This window comes from Dasypus novemcinctus, chromosome 22 (genome assembly GCF_030445035.2).
Source record: "Dasypus novemcinctus isolate mDasNov1 chromosome 22, mDasNov1.1.hap2, whole genome shotgun sequence".
In the NCBI taxonomy this organism is placed as follows: Eukaryota; Metazoa; Chordata; class Mammalia; order Cingulata; family Dasypodidae; genus Dasypus; species Dasypus novemcinctus.
This window is the reverse complement of record NC_080694.1, coordinates 72,409,139-72,425,435: the sequence shown is the minus strand read 5'-3', so window position 1 is coordinate 72,425,435 and position 16,297 is coordinate 72,409,139. Positions and strand designations below refer to the sequence as shown.

Sequence of the window (16,297 nt, the reverse complement as noted above, 5' to 3'; positions counted from 1 at the left end):
AATCTTCCAGTGAGCGATGGGAGTTAAAAAACCTTTTACTTAGATTAACATACTTGCAATGCCAAAGCAAGTCACGGTTGTCCAGATTCTGATTCTTTTGCTGCACTTTTCAGCCAGAGTACACACAGCTCTTCCCACAAAGCTGGAAGAAAATACAGCTGGTCTCCAGCCTCAGGAAGGAACACTTACTGTCCTGTCCACCACTTTGCCTCTTCCCAGACTTCCAACTGCTGGATGTATATTTAACTTATCTGCATAGTTAAGTAAAATATTTTAAACCATACTTCCAAGGTTCTCTAAGCATGGTTGCATTAAGTCAAATAAATGCAACAAATCAGAACTTAAATAGAGGTCTAATTTTAGTTCTAACTTTGGTTGTTAAAAATAAAACCTACAAATACACAGTCTTGGAATTTTCCCCCAAATTCATCAACAGTGTTTTGGTAATTTTTGAGTAAGCAATATGACAGTCATCCTAATTACATGCTTTTTAAGAAGTCTAAGTAAAGAGTTAGGTAGAAATATGAAGATAAATAGAAATATGTTAAACACTCTATTTAAACAAAAAATGTAAACGAGCAAATTTAAATTTGTCCATAAATGAAGTTGACATGTTTTTACAGTTTTGCAAAAGCAATTATTACATTAAAAATGTATATAATGTAAGCAGTAAGAATACTATGCAAAACAGGTTAGGAAAACAGTCAATAGTAGTCTCACTTAAATTCCCTCCCCCCCCAAATAAGAGAAAAAATGGAATACATAGAATACATAGGAATATGACCCATTAAATATGATGAATCAGTCATGTAATCAAACTAATTATTCTTCCCACTTTATTTTTATGCATCACTTTTTAATTTAATTATACATATTATCAGTTACACTAATTTTAAACAAAAACAAAATGCGCTTAGATTTGAGTAATTCCACACAGTAAATTGAGTACATGGACACTAGAGTTTAAACAAAATTTTTGAGGAAGATTCATACACACCAAATTAACTAGTTCTGTCAAAAGCTGCTATAAAATCCTCTACAGAACTATAAAATTCCCTTAAGTGGGGAAAGTCTTTCATTTCCTAAGCATCTGGTGAGTGCTGTAAGCCCAAAGTCAGAAGCACATTAAGTAGAAAGCATTGGATATTCAAGCAGGTTCAGTTTCTACTGTACTGTGTCTCCGTCATATACAGGGGCAGGCATGGCTCACCTATGCCCGAAGGAGGAAGCGGCTGGGAAACACAGGTGGATTCTGTCATCCCAACTGATCTGCAGGTGGGCCAGTCATGTTTTGTGGATTTCTGTTGTAGCAGCACATGAATACTCTAATTTGTGCTGCTTATTTTTCAAGTCTCCAAACTGAAAAGAGAAAGAGAAAACCAAACTGCTCTGCTGGAATTCATCATCTTGGGTTTCTCCAACCTAATGATTTGCATTTTTTACTCTTCACCATCTTCCTTGTGATCTATCTCTGCACACTGGGAAGAAATATCTTCATTATTCTAGTGACCTTGGTTAATCTTTAACTACATACTCCTATGTATTTTTTCCTGAGGAATTTAGCCATCCTGGACATCTGCTACACAACTACCAACGTGTCCCAGATGATCATGCATCTCCTGTCAGAGAAGAAAAGCATTTCCTATAGGGGTTGTGTGACGCAACTTTTTGCATTTCCTATGGGGGTAGAGAGTCTTTTGCTGGCTGCAATGGCATACGATCGCTACATTGCAATCTGCAAACCCTTAAGATATTCAGTTATTATGAATAAGGCTCTGTACAGCCACTTAGCAGCCTCCTGCTGGGTTAGTGGTTTCCTCAACTCGGTGGTGCACACGGTGCTGACATTCCGCCTGCCCTTCTGTGGCAACAACCAGATTAATTACTTCTTCTGTGACATCCCCCCTCTGCTGGTGTCGTCCTGTGGGGACACTTCTGTCAATGAGTTTGTCTTACTCTTCATTGGAGTCTTCATCGGATGACACAACTTTTTGCATTTCTTTTCTTCGTGGGGGTAGAGAGTTTTGCTGGCTGCAATGGCGTACGATCATTACATTGCAATCTGCAATCTCTTAAGGTATTTGGTTATTATGAACAAAGCTCTGTACCGCCACTTAGCAGCCTCCTGCTAGGTTAGTGGTTTCCTCAACTCGGTGATACACACGGTGCTGACATTCCGTCTGCTCTTCTGTGGCAACAACCAGATTAATTACTTCTTCTGCACATTCCCCCTCTGCTGGTCCTGTCCCATGGGGACACTTCTGTCAATGAGTTCATCTTCCTCTTCGTTGGAGTCTCCATCGGATGGGCTCCCTTCCTGGGCAGCCTGCTTTCCTACCTCTATGTTATCTCCACCATCTTGAGGATCCGCTCCTCAGAGGGGAGACGTAAAGCCTTTTCCACCTGTGCCTCCCACCTGGTCATTGTCCTCCTTCACTATGGCAGTTCCATATTCACATATGTACAGTCCATCTCCTCTTACTCCTTGTCAAAAGACCGGCTGATCTCAGTACTGTACAGTGTTGTCACCCCTATGCTAAACCCCATAATTTACACTTTAAGGAATAAAGATATCAGAAATGCTCTGAAAGCTATGGGAGAAAGAGAAGCAAACTGCTAATTTCACTTCTCTTAAAATGAAAGTTTTATTTTTCTGTGAATAGAAAAGTGATTTTTGAACATTATCCATCTTCCTGATATTATCTGATTGCTTCTTGACAACATTACTAAAAAACTCTAAGAATTAAAAGTTAATTTCAGTAATAAGGCCAATGGGGAAAAATGTTAATAGAAGAATGTGGATAAATGAGATATGTATGTTCTTTGTACTAGTCTTATTCTTGAAACATTTCTGTATTTTTTAAATTATTCTTAAATAAAGAGTGAAAAAGTTAATTTGGTGCTATGGGTATTAACTGAATATGTGATGAGCTTATCTACATTGTGCATGTTAATTTTTTTACATACAACAACTTTAGTATGTTTAGTATGACTAGCTCTTCTTAAATCTTGGAGCAGATGATCTGGAAAGAAAGGAAAGGTGAGACAGACACACAGAGACAGAGAGATAGAGAAAGATAAGGTTAGTTTAAGCAAAGTTGTAAGGTGCTGTTTTTCAAAAACCCCTCTTCTAACAGTTGACTGTGGCTTACGAGGTTTAGAAACCATCTTGTGATATTGTAGTGGTACTTTATCCAGCAGCATTACTTTTCAAGAATGCTAATTGCATGGAGTCGAAAGCCTTGCTCTCTTCCAGCATCTCTAATTAGTAGTAACTTTAGCTTAAAGTATTAATTTATATTTGAGAAGTCTCAAGATAGTTTAGGATATGATTTCCTCCAGTCGTGAGACCATCCTGTTTGACCAGTTTCTGGATGCCTTTATTTTATTTGTATTTTCTCAAGTCATTTTATTTTCTAATGTAAGGTTTATTTAAAATTTAAATTTGGAAAGAACAATCATTCATACTTTACAAGATTCCCGTATATTGCCCCACCACAAACAGCTTGCATTGTTGTGACATATTTGGCACAAATGATGAATTACATCAGCATAATATTACTACTATCTGTTGTCCATAGTTAATATTTGGTGTATTTTCCCACAAACCATCTTATTATTAACACCATGTTCTAATATCGTATAACTGTTGGTAGTTCATGAGAGAATGTTCTCATATTTGTTCTTTTACCCATGATTCATCATACACCATGGGGTTCACTGTGTTTTACATTTTCCTTCCTTGTACAATCTAGCCAAAGTGTAAACTCAATGGCTTTCAGTTTCCTCAGAGTTGTGCTATCAACAGTTCAATCCTTTTCCGAACTTCTTCATTACTCCGATAGAAAAAAAATCCCATCCCTCTTTTAATCCCCTATTATTGATCCTTAGCATTGATATGATACCTTCTTTGCCATTGTTGTAAAAAGATACACTATTACTGTTAGCTATAGTCTACATGTTACATTGGTTTTATGTTTCCCATGAATCTCCATATTCATAAACCTTGTAATACAGTCATATAGTTGTATTTGTACTATTATCCACAATCATCATCCACTACAAAAATCACTATCATATACAGTCCCTAGATTATTCTCTAGCTTTCTTTAAATTGACATTAACCTCCCAAGATTACCCCTTTTAGCCACATTCACATTCATAAATTGGCAGTTTTATTTATACACATTAAAATGTGTTGCCATCAACTCTATCCTTTTCCACACTATGTAAAATTATGCATACATTCAGCATCAGCTCCCTCATCTCAAACCACCTTCTATCTCCTAGTAACCTATATGCTATAGTTTAATTCTACAAGTTTACTCATCATATTTAGTTCATATTAGTGAGACCATACAATATTTATCCCTTGGTGTCTGGCTTATTTCACTCAACATAAGGTCCTCAAAGTTCATCCATGTTGTCATGTGCTTCCCAAGTTAAATTCTTCTTACAGCAGCATAGTATTCTGTACTATGTATATACCACATTTTGTTTATCCATTCATTGGTTGATCAATGCTTGGGTTGTTTCCATCTTTTAACAATTGTGAATAATGCTGCTATGAATATCAGTGTGAAAATAGCTTTTCACATCCTTGCTTTCAGTTCTTCTGAATATATTCCAAGTAGTAAGATTGACAGATCATATGGCAGTTATTTACTTAGCTTCCTGATGAATCACCAACTTTTCTGCCACAGAGACTGCACCATTCTGCATTTCCACAAACAGTGAAAGAGTGCACCTGTTTCTCCTCATACTCTCCAGCGTTTACAGTTTTCTTTTTTTTAAATAATGGCCATTCTGTAAGGCATGAAATGGTATCCCACTGTAGTTTTGATCTGCATTTCCCTAATAGCTGGTGGTGTTGAGAATCTTTTCATATGCTTTTGACCAGTTGTATTTCTTCTTTGGAAACATGTCTATTCAAAAACTGGATCATTTTTAAATTTAGTTGCCAGTTTTTTTTTTATCGTTGAGTTGTATGATCCCTTCATATAACATGGATATCAAACCCATATTGGATATGTGGTTTCTAAAAATTTTCTCCAATTGAGTAGGCTGTCTTTCACCTTCTTAATAAAGTCGTTTGAGGCACAAATGTGTTTAATTTTAAGGAGGTGCCATTTATGTATTTTTTCTTTCATTGTGCATTTGGTGTAAGATTTAAGAATTCATCACTTACCACAAGATCTCAAAGATGTTCCTCTATATTTTCTTCTAGAAGTTTTATGGTTTTAGCTTTTATATTTTTGGTCTTTGATCCATTTTGAGTTCATTTTTGTATAAAGTGTGAGATAGGGGGTCCTCTTTCTTTCTTTTAGCTATGGATATCTAGTTCTCCCAGCATGATTTGTTGAAAAGACAGTTCTGACCTAGCTGAATTGGTTTGACAACCTTGTCAAAAATCACTTGACCATAGATGTGGAGTCTATTTCTGAATTCCCAATTTGATCCCTTTCAAAAGGCCTATCTTTCCATAGAGGTGTCTCTTTCAGCAACTACTTGCAGGGTTGGACAGAGCCAAGATTGAAAGTGGACTCTGCTCCAAACCTAGGGAAGAGAAGCCACTCTCTGCCCTCTGCTGCAATTTCTGTCTTCCCAGAGAGAAAGACTTCCATTCTCTTCCCAGTTGTCTGCAATGAGCCACAGATTTTACCAAGGCAGTTTGCAGTGAGTGTCAGAGATGGATACTGTTCCTTGTTATTTGGAGCTGTGTGATCTAGGAGATCCCATGTCGCTTGTGCTATTTGTGGTAGATAACATGCCATGTGGGGTCTCCAAAAAGCTCCAACAAGAGAGTTGCAGTACAGAATCCTTTGGTTTTCAGAGCGAGTCTCTGTTATCAGATGCATAGAACTGCACATGGCTATGGAAACAGTTCCTGTTACACTACTGGGACTTGGGTGGTCATGGGACATCAAGTGACGATGTGAAGAGAATTCCCCATCACAAGCAAGTACTCTTAGACCCACGGAGTCTAGTGACAGGCCAATGGTTAAGGGGATTTAGAATGGTTGGCAGAGGAGAGAAAGATGACTACAGATTATGGCCTAAAGATCAAGTGCAGTAGTGGGGACCATAGCTCATCCCACAAATCTTACATTTGTTAGTGATTGTTTTCCCCCAAAATTGGTGCCCAGCTTACATCCTGTGACTAAATGGAATGGTGTGAATGTGAGGATCTTAATAAATGTGAGGATCTGAGTGATGCAAAGTAGACCGGAAAAGATGCTCTTAGCTGTCTGCACACATCTCCAAGAAACCATGACTATTTTCATGATACCATTTTTGCTTTTTCTTCCACTCCCATTAGCCAGTAACTTCATCTATAAGTTGTTTGATTATTATCCATGCATAATATAAGGAATATAGATATAAAGAAAAGAGATGATAGTCCCACAATGATAGATCTTCAGTTATACAGATTTCCAAATGAGTGGATCATGATGACCTATTGTAGGGTCTTGCCATAGTGTGGCTCCTTTCTGATCTACTCATGTTCCAAGATCAAAAGTGGGGTGAAGCAGCTTGGATGAGTCTTTTTGGGTTAGATCTTTAAGGAATGGTACTATTGCTTATCCTGAAGAAATCACTTCTAATTCTCAACTACTATCAATATCACCAAAAAAGAGACCGAATCCTTGGTAGATTCAGAAAGGAAATAGTAGGGGAAGAATCAATAGCTTAAAACAGCCAAGAACTTGAACTCCACAGTTATTAGAAACTCTTACAGATGATTCCTGTATTCAAGGCTCACCATACTCAAGCAACTAAAGACCTTGAAAGTTTAGGTAGACACCAGAAAGAAGCACTAAATTTCCAGTGGATTTGTGGAAAAACTTCAGAAGAAGGATAGTATAGGGTTTTCATAGCCACAGAGAATTTTTCAGCTGCCTAAGATTGAATGGGATCAATATATTAATAGCCTTGGGAACTTGGGAAGAAAACGTAAAAACTGTAAAAGACATAGTAAGAGAGTTAAATTAGTTTTTTTGAAAGATTTATTTATGTATTTCTCTCCCCTTCCCCCTCCCCCCCTGTTGTCTGCTCTCTGTTTCTATTTGCTGTGTCTTCTTCTTTGTCTGCTTCTGTTCTCAGCAGCACCAGGAATCTGTTTCTTTTCGTTGCATCACCTTGTTGTGTCAGCTCTCCGTGTGTGTGGCACCATTCTTGGGCAGGCTGCACTTTCTTTCGTGCTGGGCGGCTCTCCTTATGGGGCACACTCCTTGCATGTGGGGCTCCCCTGTGTGGCAGGGCACTCCTTGCGCACATCAGCACTGTGCGTGGGCCAGCTCCACATGGGTCAAGGAGGACCGGGGTTTGAACTGCGGACCTCCCATGTGGTAGACGGACGCCCTAACCACTGGGCCAAGTCCATTTCCCTTAAATTAGTTTTTGATGAAGTATGTTTACCTGCTAGACCAAAAGTCCTTTAGATCCTAAAAAGGATAAGGAGGTCCTTTTGTGTTTTATGTTGCCTTTGAATGATGGTCCAGAAGGTGCAAAAAGTCACACTCAAGTGGTAAGACTAAACCTCTTTTCACCGATGCCAAACCTGAAATGTTTAACCAGATGTGGACTGTAGAAGAACAGCTATCCCTAAAATACCCTCCTGAAGATGTGGAATCTTGCTGCTGGCAGAAGGATAGGCAATAGGATGGCAAAATAGGCTGTCAGCTGAGTGAAGAAATATTTCATAAAGCTGACTGAAGTTGGCGTTCTAGTCCCAGGCAGAACACACAACTTACATATGTACTCCCAAAAGTCTTCAAGAAGCAGATGACAGCATCTCCTTAATAAGTATCTCTTTAAAGCCTCCAACTTCATGACATCTCATGATCCTCCAGTGTATATGGATGAAATTGACAAAACCTGTTTTCATAGCCGCATGACTGGAAATCAGGGAGGCAACATATGATGAAAGTTATTCCTATGTTTTAAAAGAATTTACCTGAACATCAGGAGCTATTACAGTTTTAAAGTTTAAAGAATAAGAAACTTCAGCAAAAGTAAGCTGAAATTGGCTTTATTCAACCTGTGGGCTTCAAGTGTGGTAACCGGTATAGAACTTACCCAGGTCATTTGGTGGCAGCACCAGGGTATCTTCCACATAGGTCTTTGGATTTCTGTAATTCTTGTTCAGACTACCTGGGTGAAGCAAATATTCACATGGAGATCACCAATTAGAACCTAGTTATAGGTCAGAGGTATTTTTTAAATAACTATTTTTATTTTTAAAGATTTTAAAAGATTATATAAAAATGTTACATAAAAATATAGGGGGGATTCCCTTATGCCCCACTCCTTGCTCCTTCCACACTTTCTGATATCAACAACTTCTCTCATTAGTAGGGTACATTTGTTACAATTGATGAGCACATATTGAAACCTTGCTACTAATCATGGTCAATAGTTTACACTACAGTTTACATTTGCCTCACACCTTTTTATAGGTTTTGACAAAATGTATCAATGTCTGTATCCATCATTGCAAAGTCACTCAGAGCAATCTCAATGTCTCCCAAATGCCCCATGTTACAATTAATCTTCCCTTTCACTCCACTTAGAATGTCTGGGGATTACTGCCTTTACATCAAGGATACAAGTTCTTCCATTGCTAGAATAATAAAAAAATAAAAAAATTCTTTAGTCCATAGTTGCTTCCTCCCTTATTTTTGTTCATTTCTCAATCTTCAGGATTTCAGAATGATGATGCCCACTTTGTTTCTCATTGAGAGGAGGTTTATATCTCATGGGGGTAGATGGATGTAACTGTCTTATTTGAAGTATTATTCATCATCATCATTTTGTTTGTTCTTCTTAGTGAGTCTGGTGAACTGGAGAGTCGGTCTGGCAACACGCCTGAGATTCAAAGTTCAACTGTATATGAAGAGACCAAAGAAGTATATCTCTGGTACATATATTTAATGAGTACTGTGCTAATTATTGTTCAAATAAAAGAGGCAGAAGAACCATATGTGAGGAAATTATAAATGAGTCTAACTCTATTACATTGGAAAACATATATTCCAAGATGAAAACCACGGACAAGGTGCTGAATTCCTGCTCTCCCTACAGTGTCTAGATGACTCCAGAGCCCTGGACAGCACCCCTGCTTGAGGCACTGTTTACTGTGGCAGTCAAAGAGATCCTCCTGTGATGTACATCAGCATAACCTCTGGAAGGAAATCCTGACCTACTTTGAAACCTCTTAGCCATAAAATCTCATTTGTTTTTAATATTTCTTTCTTTCAGTCAAGGTCTTTTTCCAAATGTATTGCTAATTGGTGCTTAGTAATAATTTCTTGGTGCTAGGGAAGAAGCTTATTCCTGGGAGTCAAGCCATGTCCCATGCTGTGGGGAAGGTAGTGAGTTTATATGTTGAGTTAGGCTTAGAGAGAGGCCATATTTGAGCAATAGGTAGAATTTCAGGAGGTAACTCTTTGACAATAAAAAATGCTATGATAAAGCCCAATTTCACAATAACAAGGTTCATAATTACAGACATCAATGTAAGGTCCTGACATAGTGGTCTGTCCTCTTTCACTAGGCACTGCCCATGTACTCTAGGGATTCTTGCCACTCTATCAGAGAATATAGCAGGAATTCCAAGGAAGGAAATTCATTATTCTTTAGTTTTTTGTGTGGGCCTCCACCCACTGAGACAAAACCCCATGACAACCTGAAAATATTCATATCCCTTTGAGCCATGCCTCAGGGGTACCTCGCCTCACACAACCTGCATCACTTAAAAACCATACCAATGATCATCCCCTACCACAATTGTAACCCTTCTGCAATCCAAAACCTCCCTAAAAACATAGCCAAAAAGAAATGAATAAAAATAATAAAATAATAACTAAAAACAAATAAAATTCAAAAATTAAAAAAAATAGTTTTTATTGTGTCATTCATCACCATAGATATGTTCTTTTATGTGCAGTGATATATTCTTCTGTATGTTCTCCAAGTCTCTTTTTTTTTCTTTACTTTTGAAGAAGCTCTAGGTTATGGAAATGCCACATAGAAAGAATAGGGGATTCCCTCTCCAAATTTTGCCTGTTAATAACATTTTATATTTGTATGCTACATTTGTTACAATTGATGTATAGATATTTGAAGCATTACTACTAACCATGGTCATAGGTTTTACATTTTGTGCCATACAACTTTATAGGTCTTGACAAATTTAAAATGGCCTGTATCTGTCACTGCAAGGTCAGGGAGAACAATTCAAATGCACTAAAAATGCACAAGTTACATCAATTTTATTCTTCCATCACCCTCCCCTCAGAACCTATGACATTAAGTTTCCATTTTTGAAGAATAGTGTTCATAGTTAAATGCAATAATAATGAAGTCTTGATATATAGGTCTTTTTTTTTTGTTTTGGTACTGCCTATATTCTTGATATAGTCTTCCCTGTCTACTTGAGAACATAGCAGAACATGTACATGCACTACTTTCCCCCAGCGTGGGATGTGACTCCCAGGAATGAGCCTTCCTGGCACCAAGGGATTATTATCATCTTATTACTTGTGATGCATTTTTAAAAAGACCTTAAACAAAAGGAGGAAATATTAAATATGAATGCGTTTTTATGGCTCAGAGATTTCAAAGTGAGTCAGGAGGTCTTTCCAGGGGTTATGCTTATGCACATCTCAGCAGGATCTCACTGCCACAGTAAACAGTGCCTCAAAGAATGGGGCTCCTTAGGGTTCTAGAGACATCTAGACACTATAGGCAAGGTAGTCAATCTTAGGAATTTGGCACCCTGTCAGGGGAAATTGTTTTGGAATATAAGTTCTCCAATGTAACAAAGCTACACTCATTTATATTTTCACTATACATGGCTTTCTGCCCCTTTTATTTGAATTTATAATCAGCACTGTACTCATTAAATATATGTCACAGAGACTTAAGTCTTCAGTCTGTTCATGTGCTGGTTGAGCCCTGAATCTCAGCAGACTTGCAGTACCTACTCTGCAGTTTATTGGACTCACCTAGGACAACTAACAAAAGAATGGTGATAAACAATGTTCATCCCAAAAAACAGAGAGTATATATAACTGCAAGCAAGACAGTTCCATCCATCTGCCCCATGGGATATAAGCTCCTTCTCAGTCAGAAATAGACTGGGCATCATCATCCCAAAAACCTAAAGAATGAGGAATGAACAAACATAAGGGGAAAATGCAGCAATGGTCTAATGTAGACTTATTATTATTTGGGCAATAGAAAAAAATTATCATTGGTTAAAGGCAATGGCCACCAGAGGTACTGAGGGGAGGGAGAGAGAAGAATAGGTATAACATGGGGCATTTTTAGGACATTGGATTTATCCTGCATGACATTGCAATGATGGATACAGCCACTATATATTTTGTCAAAACCTATAAAATTGTGAGGGGCAAAGTGTAAACTCTAATGTAAGCTATTGATCATGGTTAGTAGCAATGCTTCAATAAGTGTTGATCAATTGTAACAAATGTTCCATGCTAATGAAAGATGTTATAAATGGGGGATAGTGAGGGATGGGGAGATGGTGGGGAATATGGGAAATCCCCTAATATTTGATGGAACACTTATGTAATCTAAAGCCTCTCTAAAATAAGAAAATAATAAAAATTTAAAAATAATGGAAGCAATGGAACATTACATAAGTTTAGAAAAAATTTGAAAATATTAAAAATCTGTAAGTTTTTCATAACCTAAGCTCACTAATTCTGTCTAAATTTTATTTGAAGGAAAATTAAAATGCAGAAAATGTAATGTTTAATTTGTTGTCATATGATTATTACTGAAAAAATATCTATAAGGAGGGTAAGAGAACTCAGAAATTACAGAACAAAAAATGTGGACTTACATTTATTTCTAAGTAATTATAAATGTGCAGCAAAGTTTTTAATAAATTGTAATTATAGGGTCCACCTTAGGACATTTTCAGATATTGTTTTGAGATTGTTTTAGAGATCTTTTAAAAGACATTTCAAGATTTAGTTAGTATTGAACATCTGAGGTTTGAAGATCTGAATTTCTAACATAAAGATAGAATAAACAATGTCTTCTAATTTTCTGGGATGTCTTCATTACAGATTCATTCATATCAATTTTTCATAGGAATTTCCTGTTTCTCTTTCAGAATTACTTGATGGCTAGGGAAACATGTCTCCAGGTGTGGCCTCAGACCAGCAGCCTTAGCACCACCTGTTAAGAGTTTCTTAGAAATCCAAGTACCTGGGCACCACCAGGACCCGCTGAACCTGAATTTCTGACTGGGCACAGAGAGTCTGTTGATTTAATGGGCCCTCCAGGTTATTCACAGATGTATTAAAGTCTGAGAACACTGAGCAAGAGACACCCAAACCCTGTCTTAATTAACTATTCCTCCTTTGTGTGAAGTTCCCAGGACTCCAACTCCCAAGTGCCATGTGGGTAGAGTAAATGAAATGTATATATCATTCGATTCAGGCTTCCATTAGGAAAGATGCCAAAAGAACTCGGTTCTCAGGAGAATTAGCATGTTTCAAAAGATCTTTTTTATTATATGTGTTAAAGTTTAGAAATTGGTAATCAGCTTTGATAGCTGGCCACACACTGAGAACCATCTGTAGTGAGTTTTCTCAATTGGGTAAGGAGAGGGAAAGACTTTATGGAAACTAGCAGAACCCTATAATCTTCAAATTGAGTTTGAAAAAGCACAATTTTTAATTCTAACAAGGAAGGAAGCATACTTCCCTGAAAATGAGTAGATTAACAAAATCCTTTGGTTGAATTTGCATACATGTATTACAAAAATGAACCACATTAAGGAAAACAAGTAAATTGGAAAAGATTAATATTTTATATGTATATATAAATAGCCAGCAAAGCTGCCTTGTAATACTTTTTCAAATAATTCCTCATATCACTGGTTGAGAAATATCCTTGGACAGGTATGCTTTCTGTGTATTTGTGGCTTAAAAAATTCAAACCCAAGTTCCTGCTTGCATTTCACTAATAATACAGTCTTTTACATGTGAGGAAGTAGTGTTAATTGGAGGGACAAATTCTCTTACTTAAGTACTCTCAGTTTTATTTTACCTATAAAATTGAGATCAAATTCTTTAACTCAAAGAGGTAAAAATGCTTGTGTGGATTAAATAATGTAATTAATGTAATTCTAGTATGGTGTCTGTCTCATAAAAATGAGCATTTAAAATTGTTTAGGTTTTTTACTTCCCTGCCAATTGATAATTGCTTGACGATAACTGAGAAATTAAAATATTTATTGAACCAAAGTCAAAATAAATATGGACAATAATGCTATTTTTCATCTTATCAGTTCTATGCAAAAGCAAGAAACAGGACATTGAAAGAAAGAAACCTTGTTGGAGGCACATACTTTGACCTCTCATTCCTCCTGCTTTTTATTATCCAGTGTGAGACTTTGTAGTTGGATGAAGGAATCTAGAAACATTAATCTTATGATTCGTTTTGGCAGAGTAAGAAAAAAGAGGTCTTCAAATTTGGCAGTCAAACAAAATTTTAAAGTGTTTTAGTTAATTTAATATTCATTTTTATTGTAAATTTAAACTGGAGAACCCAACCAGACAAAAGCATGTAGAAATGAGTCCTCAAATCCAACTTCATTCTTCACAGAAGAATGTCAGCACGGGGGCTTTATACGATGTATTGGACACATAAACTGAATAAAAGAGGCTATTATAATTGATTCATGAGAGCCTACCCAGATCCTTAAGGAATGAGGCAGGGGTCGTGGCTTCAACTTTAAGATTCTCCAGGTTGTCATTTCTAATATTTCGGTTTAGAGCAAAGCCAAAAAGACACTGCTGTGGCTGTTGGCTGTTTTCCAGTAGTGCAGAACTCAATAAACAATCGAAAAATGCAGGAATATGAGGGACTCATTAGGAAGTAATCATCAACTCTCATATTCTGATGAGTATTTTAAGCAGCATAGAACCCTTTTAATGAATGAGCAGCACTTGACCCCATCCACAAAACCCAAATATGGACAAGGACCTAAACTTGATTTTTCCCTTCTCTGAAATATCTCTCTATACCCTCCACATTCTTTGTATCAAGGTGTATACTGAGAATTTGAATATTTTCCTTCCACATTTAAGCCGACACCAAAACAATCATTATGGTTTTCTCTTTGGGCTTTACCTCTGCATGCAGTAAATGGTCAATAGCTATTTAATTACTTGAACTGAATATAAATGATGTGAAGAGAAGTTGACCAGAAGGGAGATTGAAATGGAAAGTTGGTAGATACAGATGATACTCCAGGCAGTCAGAATAGTCCCTGATTCTTCATGTGACATATAAGTTTTTTTTTGAAAAAGTGTTTTGTTCTAGATTTCAATGATCTTCCATTAATAAAATATTAATTGGAAGGAGGCTAACTCTATAACTTATGGTGTTGAGTCCACAATAATGGTGGCTTTCCTTTAAATAGCAGAATTATTGAGCAGGAAAGACCTTAAGTATCACCCTGTACAAGCAACTAACCCATGCTTCAACTTGCAATGCCATGTTTCCTCTAAAGTTCACTCCATTTGCAAAAATAGAGCAATTTAAAATATACAAATGCAACCCACACAATTTCAGAATCCTCTATCCAAGGGCTTATCCCTGTTTTTCTGCAGTTGTCCTAAAGGAAAACGATGGTTTTCACTTGTGGAAATTGGAATAATGATGCTTTTATTCTGGTGCAGATGAAAGTATTTTCTGGAAGAAGGCCATTGATGTTGACCACATGTGTACTCACCTATAGCTCTTGGTTTACTAGTGTAGACTGCAAGCTCCCTGAATCTAAGAAACACATCTCTCATTTGTGGATCCCCAATACCTACGACACAGGTGATCTATAACAGGAGGCTAATAAGGAACTTCTAAAGAAACATTGATGAATGAATGAAAGGACATATATGGTAATATTTTTTCCAATGCATTGCCCAATTTCACTTATCTTCCAACAACCACCTCTTCATTTTGTAACTTCAAAATGGTTACGGAAAACATAAGCTCAATGAATGAATTCTTCCTCCTGAGGTTTTCTGACAACCGTGAGCTGCAGGTCATACATGCCTTGCTGTTCTTGGGGATGTACCTACTGGCCTTGGCAGGCAACCTCATCATCATCACCATCACCACACTGGACCAGGCTCTCCAATCCCCATTGTATTACTTCTTGAAGCACCTCTCCCTCCAGGACCTCTCCTTCATTTCCGTCATGGTCCTGCAATCCATTGACAGTGCCCTGAAGGGAGATGGCTATATTTCCCCTGGTCGATAGTCAGTGCCTATTTCAAGTTTTCTTCTTCATCTTGCTGGCCTGGGCTAAGATGGACATTTTCACCATGATGTCTTATTACCACTACTCAGGCATCTGCCTCCTGCTGCACTACAAGCTCATCATGGATCCTAGTACTGTCGGGGGTTGTGGCAGCCATATAGCTGAATGGGACTGTCTCTGAAATCCTGTACACAGCAGCCACATTCTCCATCACATTCTACAAGGTCAAAATCTTCCACCAATTCTTCTGTGATGTGCCCCAGCTGCTGAAGTTCTCCTGCTCCAATAATTAACTTTGAGGGACTGGAGTGTCACCTTTCATGTCTGTCATGGTGTTCACCTGCTTTTCCTCCATTGTTCTCTCCTACATCCACATCTTCTCCACAGTTCTAAAAATACCCTTTACTCAGGGCCGACCCAAGGCCTTTTCCACCTGCCTGCCTCACGTCTTTGTTGTCTCATTTTTCATCCTCACAGGCATGTCTGAATTCCTAAAACCAACTTCAGATTCTCCAAGTGTTTTTGATCTTATGGTTTCTATCTTTTATACAGTTGTGCCCCCCAGCACTGAACCCTATTATCTATAGTCTGAGGAAACAGGCCATGAAGTAGGCTATGAAAAGGTTACTGTTGGGTGGGGGATTTCCTGGGAAGAAACTTTTTTGTCCTTTTGTGGATGATTGTCCAATATTATACACAAAGAACTTTTGAAATAATGGAATTCTTTCAATATGTGGTATTGAGGGACAGCAATAACATTTTTCCTATAGATTAAATATATAATCATTGCTATCATGTATGACTGCATCTTTTAGTCATTTAAAACATTTTTTCATTCTTTAAAGTTGAGACAAAATAAACAATTGCAATCTTTAAAACATAGGTTCAGTAGTTCCCTTTCCCTCCCAATATGTATAGATATTCATACAGACAGACAGACACACAATGCACACAAAAATGAAAATCACACATTCCTGTACTTGGAATAAA

The 16,297-nt window shown here is 37.4% G+C and overlaps 3 pseudogenes; all 3 read left to right on the top strand.

Annotated features, from left to right (window-relative positions):
- The first annotated feature begins 58 nt into the window (after nt 1-58).
- Nucleotides 59-2,620, top strand: LOC101431620 (olfactory receptor 5V1-like; annotated as a pseudogene).
- Nucleotides 2,621-5,689: 3,069 nt separating this feature from the next.
- On the top strand, nt 5,690-14,882 carry LOC101431184 (ZZ-type zinc finger-containing protein 3-like; annotated as a pseudogene).
- Nucleotides 14,883-15,016: 134 nt separating this feature from the next.
- LOC105745625 (olfactory receptor 14J1-like) lies at nt 15,017-16,018 on the top strand (annotated as a pseudogene).
- Nucleotides 16,019-16,297: the final 279 nt, after the last annotated feature.